Source organism: Neopsephotus bourkii, unplaced genomic scaffold (assembly GCF_033783945.1).
Source record: "Neopsephotus bourkii isolate Nb327-2 ecotype Australia unplaced genomic scaffold, CSIRO-AGI_Nbou_v1 NB_1825, whole genome shotgun sequence".
Lineage (NCBI taxonomy): Eukaryota > Metazoa > Chordata > Aves > Psittaciformes > Psittacidae > Neopsephotus > Neopsephotus bourkii.
This window is the reverse complement of record NW_026902298.1, coordinates 127,336-142,128: the sequence shown is the minus strand read 5'-3', so window position 1 is coordinate 142,128 and position 14,793 is coordinate 127,336. Positions and strand designations below refer to the sequence as shown.

The window sequence follows — 14,793 nt, the reverse complement described above, 5'->3', positions numbered from 1 at the left end:
GTCTGTCTTCCTCAGCCAGATTTGTGGGCATTCTTCAGGTCAGAGTCTGAATATGTGATGTTCTCACTGTGCTGTTGGTCAGGCAAGAAATAGGGATGACCAGAAACCCTGCAGCATCCTAAATATACTATTGCAAGGGCCTCTATAGGCTCTGATATTCAGAAGACAGTAGTGACATTAATAGTCATTAGGAGCAGGTTATCTCTGAACAAGCTATCTTCTCATCCATTTGACCATCATCTCTGTTGGCCAAACCATACTGTTGTTTATCAAATGACTCATTATGCACTTGAGCTCCCAAAGCCAAATAGACTATTTGTGTTGAGGATTGTCTTCTCCAGGCTTTGCTCGCTGGTAGAAGGCAAAGGCTGGGGCAGACATGTGCCTCAGCACTGTGTTGATTGCCATTCCTAAGGCCATGATGGTCTCTGCCCATGCATAGCTGTGCGCTATCAGAGCATCCATTAGCTTCAAAGTAGACCTTGAGATGCTACCCTCTGTCGAAGGTCTCTTTCTTCCTGTGAGGAAGGCCAGGACTTTACTTGCTCTCTTCCACATTCCATGTGGATGGCTTCTGGAGATGCCTCTCCTAAAGCCTTCTGTCCCAACCAAAGCTCTCGATGGCCACTTCCCCTTGATTTTTAGAAGAAGTTCCATCACTAAAGGACCTGGACCTTGCAGAGACTTGAAAATGTGGTATTTGAGGAAGAGATGAGCAGAGCAGTACACAGTTTCCTGCAGGGAAGCTTATGGAGGTCCTGGAAGCAGCAGTCTTCTTGCCTTTCCACCAAAGCACAGGAAAAGAAGACAACAGCTTTCCAGACATGGGAGAAAGGGCTAGGTTAGTCCTGAATAAGGGAGCTATTTCCAATCCAGAAGGCAAAAGAAATGTTCAGGAGAGACTCCCTAGGCAGCAAAAGGAGGGTCTTTGTCGCTGACATGGACAGTGGGGTTGAGTGCGCCCTCAGCAAGTTTGCCGATGACACCAAGCTGTGTGGTTCGGTTGATCCGCTGGAGGGAAGGAATGCCATCCAGAGGGACCTTGACACGCTTGTGAGGTGGGCTGGTGCCAACCTCATGAAGTTTAACCATGCCAAGTGCAAGGTCCTACACCTGGGTCGGAGCAATCCCAGGCACAGCTACAGGCTGGGCAGAGAAGAGATTCAGAGCAGCCCAAGGAGAAGGACTTGGGGGTGTTGGAGGATGAGAAAATGAACATGAGCCGGCTTCAGTGTGCGCTTGCAGCCCAGAAAGCAACCGTATCCTGGGCTGCATCAAAAGGAGCGTGACCAGCAGGTCAAAGGAGGTGATCCTGCCCCTTTATTCTGCTCTTGTGAGACCTCACCTGGAGCATTGTGTGCAGTTCTGGTGTCCTCAACATAAAAAGGACATGGAGCTGTTGGAACAAGTCCAGAGGAGGCCACGAGGATGCTCAGGGGACTGGAGCAGCTCCTGTATGGAGACAGGCTGAGAAAGTTGGGGCGGTTCAGCCTGGAGAAGAGAAGCTGCGTGGAGACCTCATAGCAGCCTTCCAGTATCTGAAGGGGGCCTATAGGGATGCTGGGGATGGACTCTTCATTAGGGATTGTAGTGATAGGACAAGGGGTGATGGGTTGAAACTTAAACAGGGAAGTTTAGATTGGATATAAGGAGAAAATTCTTTCCTGTTAGGGTGGTGAGGCACTGGAATGGGTTGTCCAGGGAGGTTGTGAATGCTCCATCCCTGGCAGTGTTCAAGGCCAGGTTGGATGAGGCCTTAGGTGATATGGTTTAGAGCGAGGTGTCCCTGCCCATGGCAGGGGGGTTGGAACTTGATGATCTTAAGGTCCTTTCCAACCCTAACTATTCTATGATTCTATGACCAGCATCAATCCGAATGGTGGACTCCACAGTTCTGTTAATAGCAGGTCAGCTATAGGAATGTAAGGACAGCCCATACAGTTCAGAGCACGTGGCAAGTGAATTAAATCCTGACAGATCCCAGTAAGATGCCACCCTCAAACGTGGCTTTTCCTCATGCCATTTTTCATGGATTAATACAAGGTCTCAGCATCTCTCTGTGTGAAGCAGATCCGATAGCTCCTGCGGGGAGATGCTGCCCGTGGCACAAAGGGTAATGAAACGGTAAATGTGGAAGACAAATTCATCAGATGGGGCAGTCTGGTTCACTTGGCAAGCAGAGCAAACGTGAAAGAGATGTGTTAGAAGACAGCCCAATGCAAAACTGTATTTCAAAGGAGGAGAAATTGAGATTGCTTTTTGGAAAGGGGCAGTAAATCACCAAATGCAGGGGTTTAGTGGACAGAAACTGCACCATAGGCTCCTGATGAGAGTTGAGGCTGCAGCAGGAACGGCTACAGTGACCTTTGGTGTCTAAATGAAGGGGTAGGAGGTGCATTTATTTCTCCTTATATACAGCAGCGGCAAAACGTGTTTCAGTAGCTGGCTACTAATGTTGGTGCCAAAGAGGAAAAAAGGGAGCATGGAAGTGTTGCAGGAATGGTGTTTAGCACAGAAATGCTTAGGCTGACAGCTGATTAGCTTTCTGGAAGAGCTGAGAGGTTGGAAGACACAATGATTGTGGTATTTTCCCCATCCAAATGTGCTAGGGATGCTCCAGTCTAGTGAAGGTCATCACAAGAGCCCTTTGCAAGATGCCAAAGTCACAAAGTGACAGATTGGAAGCAACCCCCTCCTTGCTTTTTCTTTCTGGAGATGGTGGCTAAATATGAGGAGAAATGAGCTGTAACTTGGGTCCATATAGGCATAAATGTATAGTTAATTAAGAGCCTGTGGTATAGAAGAAATCAGTTTACAATCATTGGATCATAATTCAGGTTGGAAGGGACCTCAGGAGACCTGGACTGCTGCAATCTGTGATTCACACAGATAAGGGGGGAACATGGAGAAGATTTCCTTATGTAGGCACAGGGCTGTGGGACTGGGAGTGTTGTGAGGACTCAATACAGACCCAACTGCTGTCACTGACAGATGTTTCAGCGATTGAGGACATCTGGAGGGATTCACATCACTGTGGTAGGCTTGAAGCCAGAAATCTGCCTATCCTAGCTGGCCACCCTCAACCCAGCTGTACAAGTGAGATTCAGCCCCTTGTGTTGTGCAGATCTGGGGTTGTCCCCATGTACGCCCTGAGTTATCCACCTCACTGCCCTTGAGGTGGACTACTAGGAGAGACATGGTTGGAGCTGTGAGCTTGACACGGCTGATGGAGAGCCTCAGGGAACGTCTGGATGTGCATGCCCTCTGTGAGTGTCTCCTGAAAGCAGTAAATCCCTCAGCAGGTTTCAGAGGGGCCTGACAGCAGGATGAGATAATTAGGTCTCTATGAGTTTCATCTAAAAGGGCGAGCTCAAAGAGGAGAGAAATCCTCTTTTAACTAATGAAAGGCTTTCGCATGAGCTTACACGTTATGAAGCACGAGGGAATCCACTCATTAGGGTGCTCTTTTAAGCTACAGGAATGAATCCCAGGTCCCCAGATCAACTAAGCCATAAAAAAACAGCCCATTGATGAACGCCGTTCATAGAATCATAGAATAGTTTGGGTTGGAGGGGACCTTCAAGGCTAATCTAGGTCCCTGCAATGAGCAGGGACGTCTTCAACAAGACCAGGTTGCCCAGAGCCACGTCCAGCCTGGCCTTGAACACCTCCAGGAATGGGGCATCCACCCCCTCTCTGGGCAACCTGTGCCAGTGTTTTGCCACCCTCATTGTAAAGAATTTCTTCCTCACATCCAGCCTAAATCTCCCCTCTTTCAGTTGAAAACCATCACCCCTCATCCCATCACAACATGCCCTGCTTTAGTGCTGTCTCCATGGAGTTACCTTTCTCATAGGAACTTTCAACTCCAATTCTCACTTTTGCCCACATTTAATGTGTTTGGCCTCACAGCCTCCTGCCTCTCTGTCTTCCCAAAATACCAACCACAGCCACATTCCCTGGACTAAAGCCAGGGCAGCATATGAAGCCGTGGGGACAGAATGGGTCTGATACCCATCTTCTGGGTCTGACACCAACTGGAGGGCATCCTGGTGATCCAGCCCCTCATTAGCCCAGTGTATGCATCCCCACTACAGCCAAAGCACATTTGGACAGGGATAAATGGTTTTGTTTCCTCCATGAGGAAATCCATCTTAGTGAACCAAAGCCACTTAAATAACCTGAACCAACACCTAGAGGTGAGCAGATTTGCTAGCATCAGAAAATGATTGTTGTTGTGAGCAAAAAACTCCTGTAGACATGTGCAGGTTGACCACAGCCACACATAAAGCAGACATAAAAAGGTGAATTTTCCTCAAGGAAAAGACCATAGAAGCAATGTGATTGTAGCCAAGAGGTCAAGGGAGTGATGTATTGGCTTTGGAGCCAGAAGGCAAGGTGAGGACCTCACACTGCTGCAGATTGGAGTAGCTCTGGCTGAGTTACAGCTCTTCTTTCATTCCTCATCTGCCTTTTCTCTTCCAGTCTGGCATCTCTGAGCTAATGATGTTTCTCACAGCATCTGGCACAAAGCAGCCCACAGTTTGGATAATGTCTCGTGTTGGGGCTACCATGGAAATGTTTCCTTGACAAAAAAGCTACGGCAGGGAAAGATGAAAGTCCAAATATTGTAAAGGCGTGAGGATGCTGAATTCCCATGGTATTCCTGGGGCTCTGCTGTTGTTTTCCAGAGGGTTTGTGGGAATGTGTTGAGGAAGGTAAAAAAAGAGAGATTTGAAGGAGCGTGATTAACCAAACCAAACTTAAACTCTGCAAAACCTTGTATGGCTGGACCCTGTGCCAACTCTTCTATGTCAGATGGCAGTTTTGGCTGTTGGGAGCACAACACCCCTTGCTCTGCTTCCAGCCAGTGTCCCAGTGGTGCAACTGTCCTCTCTAAGAAGCAGTTGGGTGCCACGATGCTCAAGTAGTGTGGTTTTATCTCATCGTCCCACTCTTGCAGGGGTTAATCCAACTGGAGATGGTTACACACTGAAGCATTGGGACAGGTTGTTAAAGTGGCTGACAATTAGCAGGCATCGGAGGTTTTCTGGGATTAGAAATCATCCCTAGAAAGGGGTGCCTATACCAAAGACAAGTCATAGAACAGTATATGGCAAGTCTATACCAAATATCCTGCTACAAGCCATAAAACCAGGAGGCCAGTCCTTTAGATGGAAGCCAACCCTTCCTGATGCTTTGTTATCATCTTCAGCCCCATGATACTTCCAGCTCATCATCTCAAACCAAACACAATGGAGACCTTTCACTGTGCATAGAGCACAGAAGAGGTTCAGTATCACCTCATAAGACCCTGTTTCTGCAGCCTTTAAGCAAAGGAAGCGGCATGTCAAGGGAAACGGTAACATCAGCATTCAAGACCAGGTCAGACAGAGCCTTGGGTGACATGGTCTAGGGTGAGGTGTCCCTGCCCATGGCAGGGGGCTGGAACTGGATGATCTTAAGGTCCTTTCCAACCCCAACCAGTCTATGATTCTATGATGCTGACACACCTCTCATTCCTGTTGTCCACTTGTATGCCCATCTGTATTTTCATCCACCTTCACCTGAGAGACTGATGGCAGAGCAGTTTAGTTATGGAATTCACTCCTAGAGCTGACATGGGTGCCTATCTCCAAAGGATTGAAACTAAGCCTCAAGATGACTTTGTCAGATTCTGTACTGGTTCAAAAGTGCTGTTTTAAATCACCTTTGCTTTGAAACACAAGCAGCATTCAGGGTTTGGAAAGGGTTCACCCCCAGTCTGGGAAACCTGTTTCTCAACTCCTTCCCTGTCTACCTCTGAGGCTTATGGATGCTCATGGATGTGGGCTGCGGGACATGATGTGAAGCCCATCACTGGGTGCTCATGGGTTGAAGTATCCCTGTTATGAGTTTTGTGTAGGCTTATGTTCACCAAGGAGGTCTGGGGCATCCACCAGCACCTTGTCCCTTTTGAGGGGTACATCCATATTCTTGAGGATAGCAATTTGGGAGAGCACAAATCTAGGGGTGAGGGAAGGGAAATCACTGACAGTGCTATGGGATTTATTTTGTCCTTGCAGAAGCCAGAAAGCCAGAACAACTCGGTTACCAAAGCGCAGTGCTCGAAGTCGTTTGTTCATGCCACATTCCCATGTCCAGCCCTGCTTGTGTAATGGCCAGGAAAGCACTTATCAGAGCCTGATACCAAAGTCTCAGGAGGGACAAAAAAAAACCTTGGAGTAGTTTGCTTTTTATACCAGAAACCCAGTGTTGGAAAAGCAAAGTAAACTCCACTCTGTTGGTGTGCTCTGATTTATCCCAGTGCCATGGTCGGCCCTTACTCACCTCCATAGGGTTGAGTGTAGTCAATGGTGATGGATGGGTTTTGCAAACAGACTTGAGAAGCACCAGTCTGGACATGCATCATGTGAAATATGCATAACTGTAGTATCATAACATATGTGATCATAGAATCATAGAATAGTTAGGGTTGGAAAGGACCTTAAGATCATCAAGTTCCAACCCCCCTGCCATAGGCAGGGACACCTCGCACTAATATATGATAAGTGTAATGACACATAATAAGCTGGTGGGGTATCCTGTTTGCTTGTCACAGCAGATTGTCCTTGTCAGCTTTCAAAGAGGCAGCAAAATGCAGGCCAGCCCCTGCTGGGGGGAAAAGCAATAGTGACATGGGAATGAGGACTATGCACCTTTGTGTTCAGTTTATCGTTCATGTGGCAGAGCTGCCTCCTTATGCCCAGTGAGGTGATACAGGCAGTGCCATCACCCTGCAGCTTGAATCAGGATGTGGCCAGGGCACATACGGGGACTGGGAATCATCTTTGGGACTGGCATTGCTGAAAACAAAGAACCTTAAGTCCAAGGATGAAAAATCCCCTGAAGCAGCCCAGGCTTCTGGATCAGACCCAAACTAAACAGTTGGGTGGAGACTCCCTGCAATCCCTTTAGGACCCCAGGGGTATCGCTTGCACTGTTGCTTTTGTAGGATGTGGTCCCTTCTGTCATGCTGGTGTGTCCTGGGATGGCCAATGGGAGCTTGGGGCAGAGGTGGTGGAGGTGTCATCCCATCCCTTCCCTGGTGTCCTGCAGATCCTCAGGGAGCCACCAGCTCTGCCCATCCCCACACAGTGTCACCCATCTCCCTATACCCCTTTGGGATGCTGCTCCAGTCCCCCTGCAAAGGGTGTGCCATGGCAGGGCCGGAGGAGGGATTTCAGCTAGGAATAACAGAGTGGAATATACAGAAGAGGGCTGAATAGCAGGAAATACTTACAGATGATAAAATCCATGGCACAGCGGCAGGGTCACACGTGGACCATTCGCTGCCAGCCCCAGGGCAGGAGCTGGGCTCCAACTCATTCCTTCACACCCTGTCCTTTCCCAGCACCTTCCTCTTGCAGCGTTCAGCAGAAGGAATTGCCCAGAAAAGGCTCCTTTACTCAAGGAGAGTTTAAAGATGCCAGAGCTGCCCTTTCTCATGCTAAATGCTGAGGAATGGTGCACAGAGCTGCACACCCATCCTGCTGAGCAGTCTCATCAGGTCTCCGTATGACAAGTTCAACATCCCCCACTGGGAGCTGGACCTGATTATGGAAAAGTAATTTAGATTTGGGATAACTGAGGTCAGAAGGGACCTTTGCAGGTCTCTGGACCAACCTCCTGCTGAATTAAAGCAGGGCCAGCTCGAAGTTAAGGCCAACTCTGGAGGTAAATCAAGCTCCTCGGCTTGTCCACTCAGGTTTTGAATAGCTCCAGGGATGAACATCACCCCATTTGTTTTGTTTTTTTGTTGCTTGCTATTCATTGTGATGTCTTTTCATTACACCTGATGTAAGGCAATTGCATCTCATGCTGTCTCCATGCATCTCCCATTTGAGTTTGGCCCCATCCTCTCCAGAAAGGAGTTCTCCTGGCCCCCTCTAGGTTTTCCCGTGTTTGCTTCTAACTCAGACAGTTACAGCTTGCCTGGTGGTGTAAGCACAACCTTACTACATGGTATTTTGTTTTCCCATCCCATCCTCAAACAGGCGCTCCATAATCCCAGCAGAAACACGGTTGCATCCCTGAGAGACATCTTTATTTTCCTTTATTTTCCATGCAACACTGAGCTACTGAAATCTTTCCAGTTGGAAAACTCCCATGAAATAAATACAAAGGGAAGTGTTTTCCACATTGTGTCACCTGTCACATTCACAAAGCAGGTCCTCCAGCTCACACCAGTTGTACCTTTAGCTCTGAGCCATTCCAACCCCTTCCTTCCCCTGTCTCTGATGGTAGGAGCTGGTTTGGTGTTTTCAGATGATCTTGCAAATAGGCTTTAGCCTGTGTTTGAGCCTCACCTCCTTAAAACCCCATCCAAAAGGATGCTTGGTGCAGGAAGCCTCACACTGACCACACCACCCTTGGGTGGATTTCGAACGCAGCAATAAATAGTGTGCTCTGAGGGCTAATTACAGAGGGGAAATAACATCCCAGGAGGGAAGGTCAGTTTGACAGCCTGAGATACACACTGGATTGGGGGGTTTGCACACCACCATTACTTCCCTTTATCCCCTGGCGAGCCAAGGAAGAGCCGCCTCGTACCCCAGTGAGTTTTCCTGTGCCCTGCAGGGTCTCGCTGCTGCAGCGTGGCATTATTAAGGCTGCCAATCAAACCTCCCCCAAAGCGATGCTGCTAACGAACTCGCCGTGAACTCGGCCACAGCAGATGTGTGATTAGCAGGGATCAGTCTCCATCCCTTTGAAGGGTGAGAGGAGAGGAGCCGGGACCTGTCTGTTCCCAGCATCGTGTTAAAAGGTGCTATGAGTGGGTAGCAGGCAAGGGGAAGGTGCTTGGAGAGCCATTAAAGGGTAGAAGGGGGCTCAGGAGCTCCTGTTTGCTCTTGGGTTTGGGCACATTAGGGCTTTGTGGGGGCAATCAGCCACTAGAACCTGAGCAGACACAAGGAGCTGCCTTGCTGCTTGCACATCTTCTTTCAAGCAGCATTTCCTTTGAGTTAGTGCTAACACAGGGAGGGGAGAGGTGTTCTTGCATGAATAATAAAGCCAGCATCCTTCTGTCCATCAGGTGAGATAAAAAGCCCCCAGGGACACAGAGCAAGACAACATTATTATACAGGTCATCAATAGGTTATTCTACAATCCTCCTGTATGGGGCTTCACTCCCTGATGCTGGTAGCACTGGCTGCTATATGGGACCATGTCCTTTGTGTAGGGCTGCAGAGATGGGGTGACCAGGGCACAGTCATCCCTGGTGTGGGGTAACACAGTCCAATGGCTCCCAGGATGCCCCCATCACTGCAGAATGAAAACTGGGGGCGTGTGGGGCTGGGACAAGCTTGGGGGTTTCTGTGGGCATAGAACCATAGAATAGTTTGGGTTGGAAGTGACCTTCAATGGCCATCCAGTTCCAACCCCCTGCAGTGAGCAGGGACATCTTCAACTAGATCAAGTTGCCAAGAACCACATCCAGCCTCGCCTTGAATGGTGGCATCCCCATTGGTGGCCATAGGGACAATAGCAGGAGCTGTGATGCACTCTGGGAAGATCCAGGACACAAGTGCCCATTTGCCCCACTGTGGGTTTCCTGCTTGAATCACTCAGTCCCTGGCTTCATCCCAGTGTGAGAAATTCACCCAATGTCACAGCTAGGTCGTTCATCCTGCCTGCCAGCTCGGATTAGATCCCGTGATTTGTGTCAAGTCGGATTCTGGAAGGCTTATTTCACACTAGCGGTGTGCTGTGCTCATGGGGACAAAGGTGGTAACAGGGGGTGAAGAACCAGGGTGGAGAGATTTCATGTATGCTCTTCTCTTTTCTCTTCTCTTCTCTTCTCTTCTCTTCTCTTCTCTTCTCTTCTCTTCTCTTCTCTTCTCTTCTCTTCTCTTCTCTTCTCTTCTCTTCTCTTCTCTTCTCTTCTCTTCTCTTCTCTTCTCTTCTCTTCTCTTCTCTTCTCTTCTCTTCTCTCTTCTCTTCTCTTCTCTTCTCTTCTCTTCTCTTCTCTTCTCTTCTCTTCTCTTCTCTTCTCTTCTCTTCTCTTCTCTTCTCTTCTCTTCTCTTCTCTTCTCTTCTCTTCTCTTCTCTTCTCTTCTCTTCTCTTCTCTTCTCCTCTCCTCTCCTCTCCTCTCCTCTCCTCTCTTCCCTGCCCTTCCCTGCCCTTCTTCTCTCATCTCCCCTTCCCCTATCCCTATAGATGTTATACGGGTGTGCTGGTAATATTATTAATATTTAAGATTTGAGAGGTCTTGCTCAGCAGTTTATTCAAGCTGAAAGAATGTTCCTTTCACTTAAAAGCTAACAGTCTCTGTTTCCAATTCCTCACTTCAGAGCTAGACAATACTGGGGGAGGCACTCCTATAGGCCCCACCAAGAGCCATCTCTTCATATTGTCACTGTATTTACTGTTTGATTCCTTCTTAGGATTGTGGCAGCTGGCAAGTTCCCCGGGGATGGGTATCTGGCTTTGCTAACATTGAAATGATTATTTTCCTCATCTCTTTTCTTTCTCTTCTGCAACAATATATAGGTTGGGTCTCTGCAATCACTTGGCACAGAACAGGGGAGCGGAGGGGAAGATGCTGTCGAATGTCCCCTGGCTATAATCACAGTTATTAAAGCTGCTCTCTGACCTGTCCTTAATTGCACTTGGGTTATTACACACTTGGAGTCCCCAGATTGTCTGACAAGGGACAGTCTGAGCCCTCTGCAGGAACGCCACAAGCTCTGTCACTGCATTGCTCCATTAGGGCACAAGCGTTCAAGGCCAGGTTGGACACAGGGGCTTGGAGCAACCTGCTCTAGTGTGAGGCATCCCTGCCCGTGCAGGGGGTTGGAAATGGATGAGCTTTAAGGTCCCTTCCAACACAAACCATTCCATGATTCTATTGTTCTAAGGGTCCTAGCCACTGCCTGAGCCCCCCAGAGCATCCCTGCTAATTCCACTAACCCGATAAACCCAGCACCACCACCTCATCTCTGCCAACACACCTCTCCAACCCATAAACCAACCAATTCCAGGTAGTATCCAGCTGGAAAGGGGTCAGTTTTGTAAACTTTAACTTGTCACGGCACTGTTGAGCTGGGAAGCCATCAAGCAGTTGTGGTTCTGGGCACTCGGGGAGCATTTTCATTGCACTGGCAGCACAATGGGCATCTGCTTCACAAACAAGCCCTTAAAAGAAGTTCTTGCGGAGTGTCAAAGTATTTCTCAATGCTGTTAAGGGCCTTCAGCAGCTGTAATTTAGCTCTGAAGGCACCTGATGCAGGCAGAGGACCACACAGCTGGAAAGCTGGGCTGCAAAGGCACCATTTTATGGCTGTTAAGTTGTTGGCCTCTCCGTGTTGTAAAGCTGTTAAACAAACACAGCCCTTGGCTCACACCACGTGTCGGTGAGGCAGAGTGTTTTGGCAGGAGCTGACAGCAACAGGGGCTTCAAAGGAGCCAGGAAGGAATAGAAATGAGGAGAGAAGGAAAACCCAGGTGGAGAGGGAGATTGCGTGTTGGCCATCACAGCCCTGGGATGGGAGAAGGTGGTCTTGGAAACAGACCTACTACAGAGTGTAGGTCCATGTGGAGTTGCATCCTCCTGTGGTTTGGCATGGGCTGTGACTGCCGTGTACATATACCCTATGCACCCTGCTGCTGTGGCAGCTGGTGGTTGGTAGTCCTTTAAATCACCCTCTTGTAGGAAGGTGGTACTCTAAGGAAGCCTAAACATAGAAGATTTGGATGATGCTTATAGCTTTGAATAGGAAATAGGTGTCCCAGGAGGATGGACCACATGCTGCTGGCTGTGTATCCTTTGCCACGTATCATTATATATTGAAGCAAGCCCTGTTAGTGCCACAAGGTGCTCCAAGAGCAGCCCCAGCCTGGCAAACACAAGCTGAGTCTTTTGCCTGATGGAAACATAGTAAATCCACGGGAAAGAACTGAAATACACTTGCTGAGCTCAGAAGTTCAAAGGAATGGGGAAAATCTCTAAAAAAATAGGAAGGTTCCTGGCTATTTCTGTATTATTTCTTTCCATTCTCTTCTAATGGTCAACACTTATTCCTCTGGCTCAGAAACTCATCTTAAGAGGAAGGAATGGCTGATCCTTCTGTGGGACATGTGGAGGGAGATGCATCCAGCTGTGCCTTCTGTTCTGGACAGGCAGTCCAGATGCCGCTGCCCTGAGCTGGTTTTCTATGTCAGAAGCTGTTTTAGAGGAGCACCAGTGCCTCTTTCATCAGCAAGGCACATGGCAGAGGTTCACAGGGTGGACATCCAATGTTGATGAGGCTGTTTCCCCATTCAATGGTCCCTTCTTCAAGTGATATTTCAACTCCTGAAGCTTCCCAAGAAATATTGTCCTGGCAAAAGCAGTTCTTTTGCTAGCAGCTTATGTTAGGGCTTACCCAATACTACCAGGCGGCGTGCATTATACTGTTTGCTCTGCCAAATATAGAATGTATGGGGCTTTCCATTGCTACCAGACACATCAAAAAGAACTAGAGAAGTTGTGGCTCTGGCACTGGTGATAAAATGGAAGGCTGTGTTAGCATCATTGGCCTTGCCTGCAGCATTTCCTCCTGTTTTTTCCATGGAAGCTCTAAATTCTGGAGTCCAATTTCTGTATTTTATAGGGTTTTTAACACAACTTCCGTGCCATGAAGGGTTGCTGCAAGGGTTGGCTCTGAATAGCTGGCAAGCAACAAGCTAAGTAGCAAGAACTGGTGTTGGATGTCTTCATTCAGGTGGTGGTCCATGTGGTTTCACAACTTGATCTTCTTTCAGACACCCTCATTGGTGTGTGCCCATGTCTTAGCCCTGCCAAGTGATTGCAAAGAAATGTCTTGGCATTAAGAAGTTAACGGGACATTTTCCACCTAGAGCTAGAAAAAATGTCCATGAGTTTGTTTCCCAATGCTTTCAATGGTCCATTCCTAAATGGGCCAGCAAATCATTGCTGTTGCCTGGTGAAATTGGTTTTCCCCTCCCTGATGGACACAGGTCTCTCGTGTGCATTTCTTTTCATCTAAAAACAGCTGTTTCAATGAGAAGTGGGTGAGCGTCTCGTGGATGAAACCAAAATCTGCCAGCTTTGCACATCCTCTTGCTAAGCAATTTGCTGCTCCACTGCATTTGGAAGATTGCACTGAAGTTGCTTTCCTGGCACCGGGGACCAGTTTGAGAATTAGTGCACAACTAATTTGGTTACAAATCTCAAAGGCACCAACAAAAGCTGGTTTTAAGCCTTTGAGAAGGACGGTGCAAAGTGAACCATTCAGAGAAAACATCGCAGTTGTTTCTTAGGCTTATTTCAGAACCAAATCCCCCAAAACTGTGGGATCCTGGTGCAATCAGCACGTACCCATCACCAATATGCAAAGCATCACAGGGCTGTGGTCACCTCCCAAAGAGCATCATTGAGGTCCCAGCACACCAGTCACCTTGCTTCCTTTCTTGGGTTACTAAAGATGTTTGTGGCTGTTACTTCTTCTTTCTCAGGGACATCATAGGCTTCCTCATGATCCAACCTCTCATAATCATATTAACCCCAAAACTGGTGATTTTAACAAAAAGTAATATAGTAAATCTCATTAAAAAAACCCAATTGTCTACAACTGGTGCAGGATGGCAAGGATCACATCCCCTCCCTTGACATCCTTTGGTGCAAACTGAGGTCTGTGTTGGTCAATGCAGGAGTGCTGGCAATAACCCATCCACATCGGCTGTATCCATCCCATGTTGTTTGTGAACCTCTAGCACCTTCACTGCCCTCCAAGGTGGCGTGAACAACTCATCTACACTTAGACATAGTCTTTCCCTTCTACACACCATGGGAGCTCAGCCCCTGCAAAGCAACATAGCTCTGCAATGGGGAGCAGCTCAAGGTGGTCCCTCACCCTGCGCATCCCTCCTATGGGCACCAGGATGCTCATGCAGAACCCATCCCCAAAGAAACCCTCCATCCCATGGGATAGGGAATTACACCTGCACAATTTTCCATATAACATAAGTGGCAGTATTTAGCACATTATCATTGTGTCTCTTCCCCCTCCTGTGGGCTCCCAACTGCATTTGGCATTGGTGAGAGCAGAGGGGCTGTAGCTCCCAGTGCCAGGGCTGATGGCTGACATTTATCTTGCAGTTTTGCTTCAAACACCATAACCCCCTGAGGTCTTTCCCTGGTCAGTTTGGCATGGGGCTGCTGTCAGCAGTGCTCTGAAGAATCAGTGATAACCTTTTCCTTTGCTAAGGGGTTTCCTACATGCTGGGGAGCAGAAGATGCTGAAAAGCAAATGAAGCTTGGATTCTCCATGGGTCTCTCTGGCATTATTCCTGATATTTAAAACATACAAACCAGTTCCTTGTTGGTTTTATTAGCCTTTTCTATCCTGGCATTTAAACGGAGATGGAATTGGTGTGGTTGGTATCTTCAGACTTGCACTGCGATGCTCTCAGGGGTTTCTCTGAAGCACCTGAGCTCCTCCAAGCTGCTGGAAGGCATTTCAGCACTGTGATTGCCAGTAATGCCACCCCACAGATTATCTTGCATTAAGGAGAAAGGGTATTTCAGTCCTGGCAGTGCAACTGTAAGGTAGGAGCAAGGTTGCTCTAAGCCGCAATGCAAGCAATTCTTGGAGTCTTAAGCTTAATGAGTCTTAAGCTTAGCATCTTAAGCTACAATGATATTTTGCTATTTAATTCTCCCTGATAAACATGGGATTTGGGTATTGAACTGATGAGCTGAGTCTGTGCACCTCTTGCGGGGATATCCTGAGCAGCATCCCAGAGCA

The 14,793-nt window shown here is 48.1% G+C and overlaps 1 protein-coding gene across 2 annotated transcripts in view; it reads left to right on the top strand.

Moving 5' to 3' along the window:
- Nucleotides 1–14,793, top strand: part of GAB2 (GRB2 associated binding protein 2) — a 105,305-nt gene that overhangs the window by 53,980 nt on the left and 36,532 nt on the right. The gene's annotated exons all lie outside the window — the stretch shown is intronic.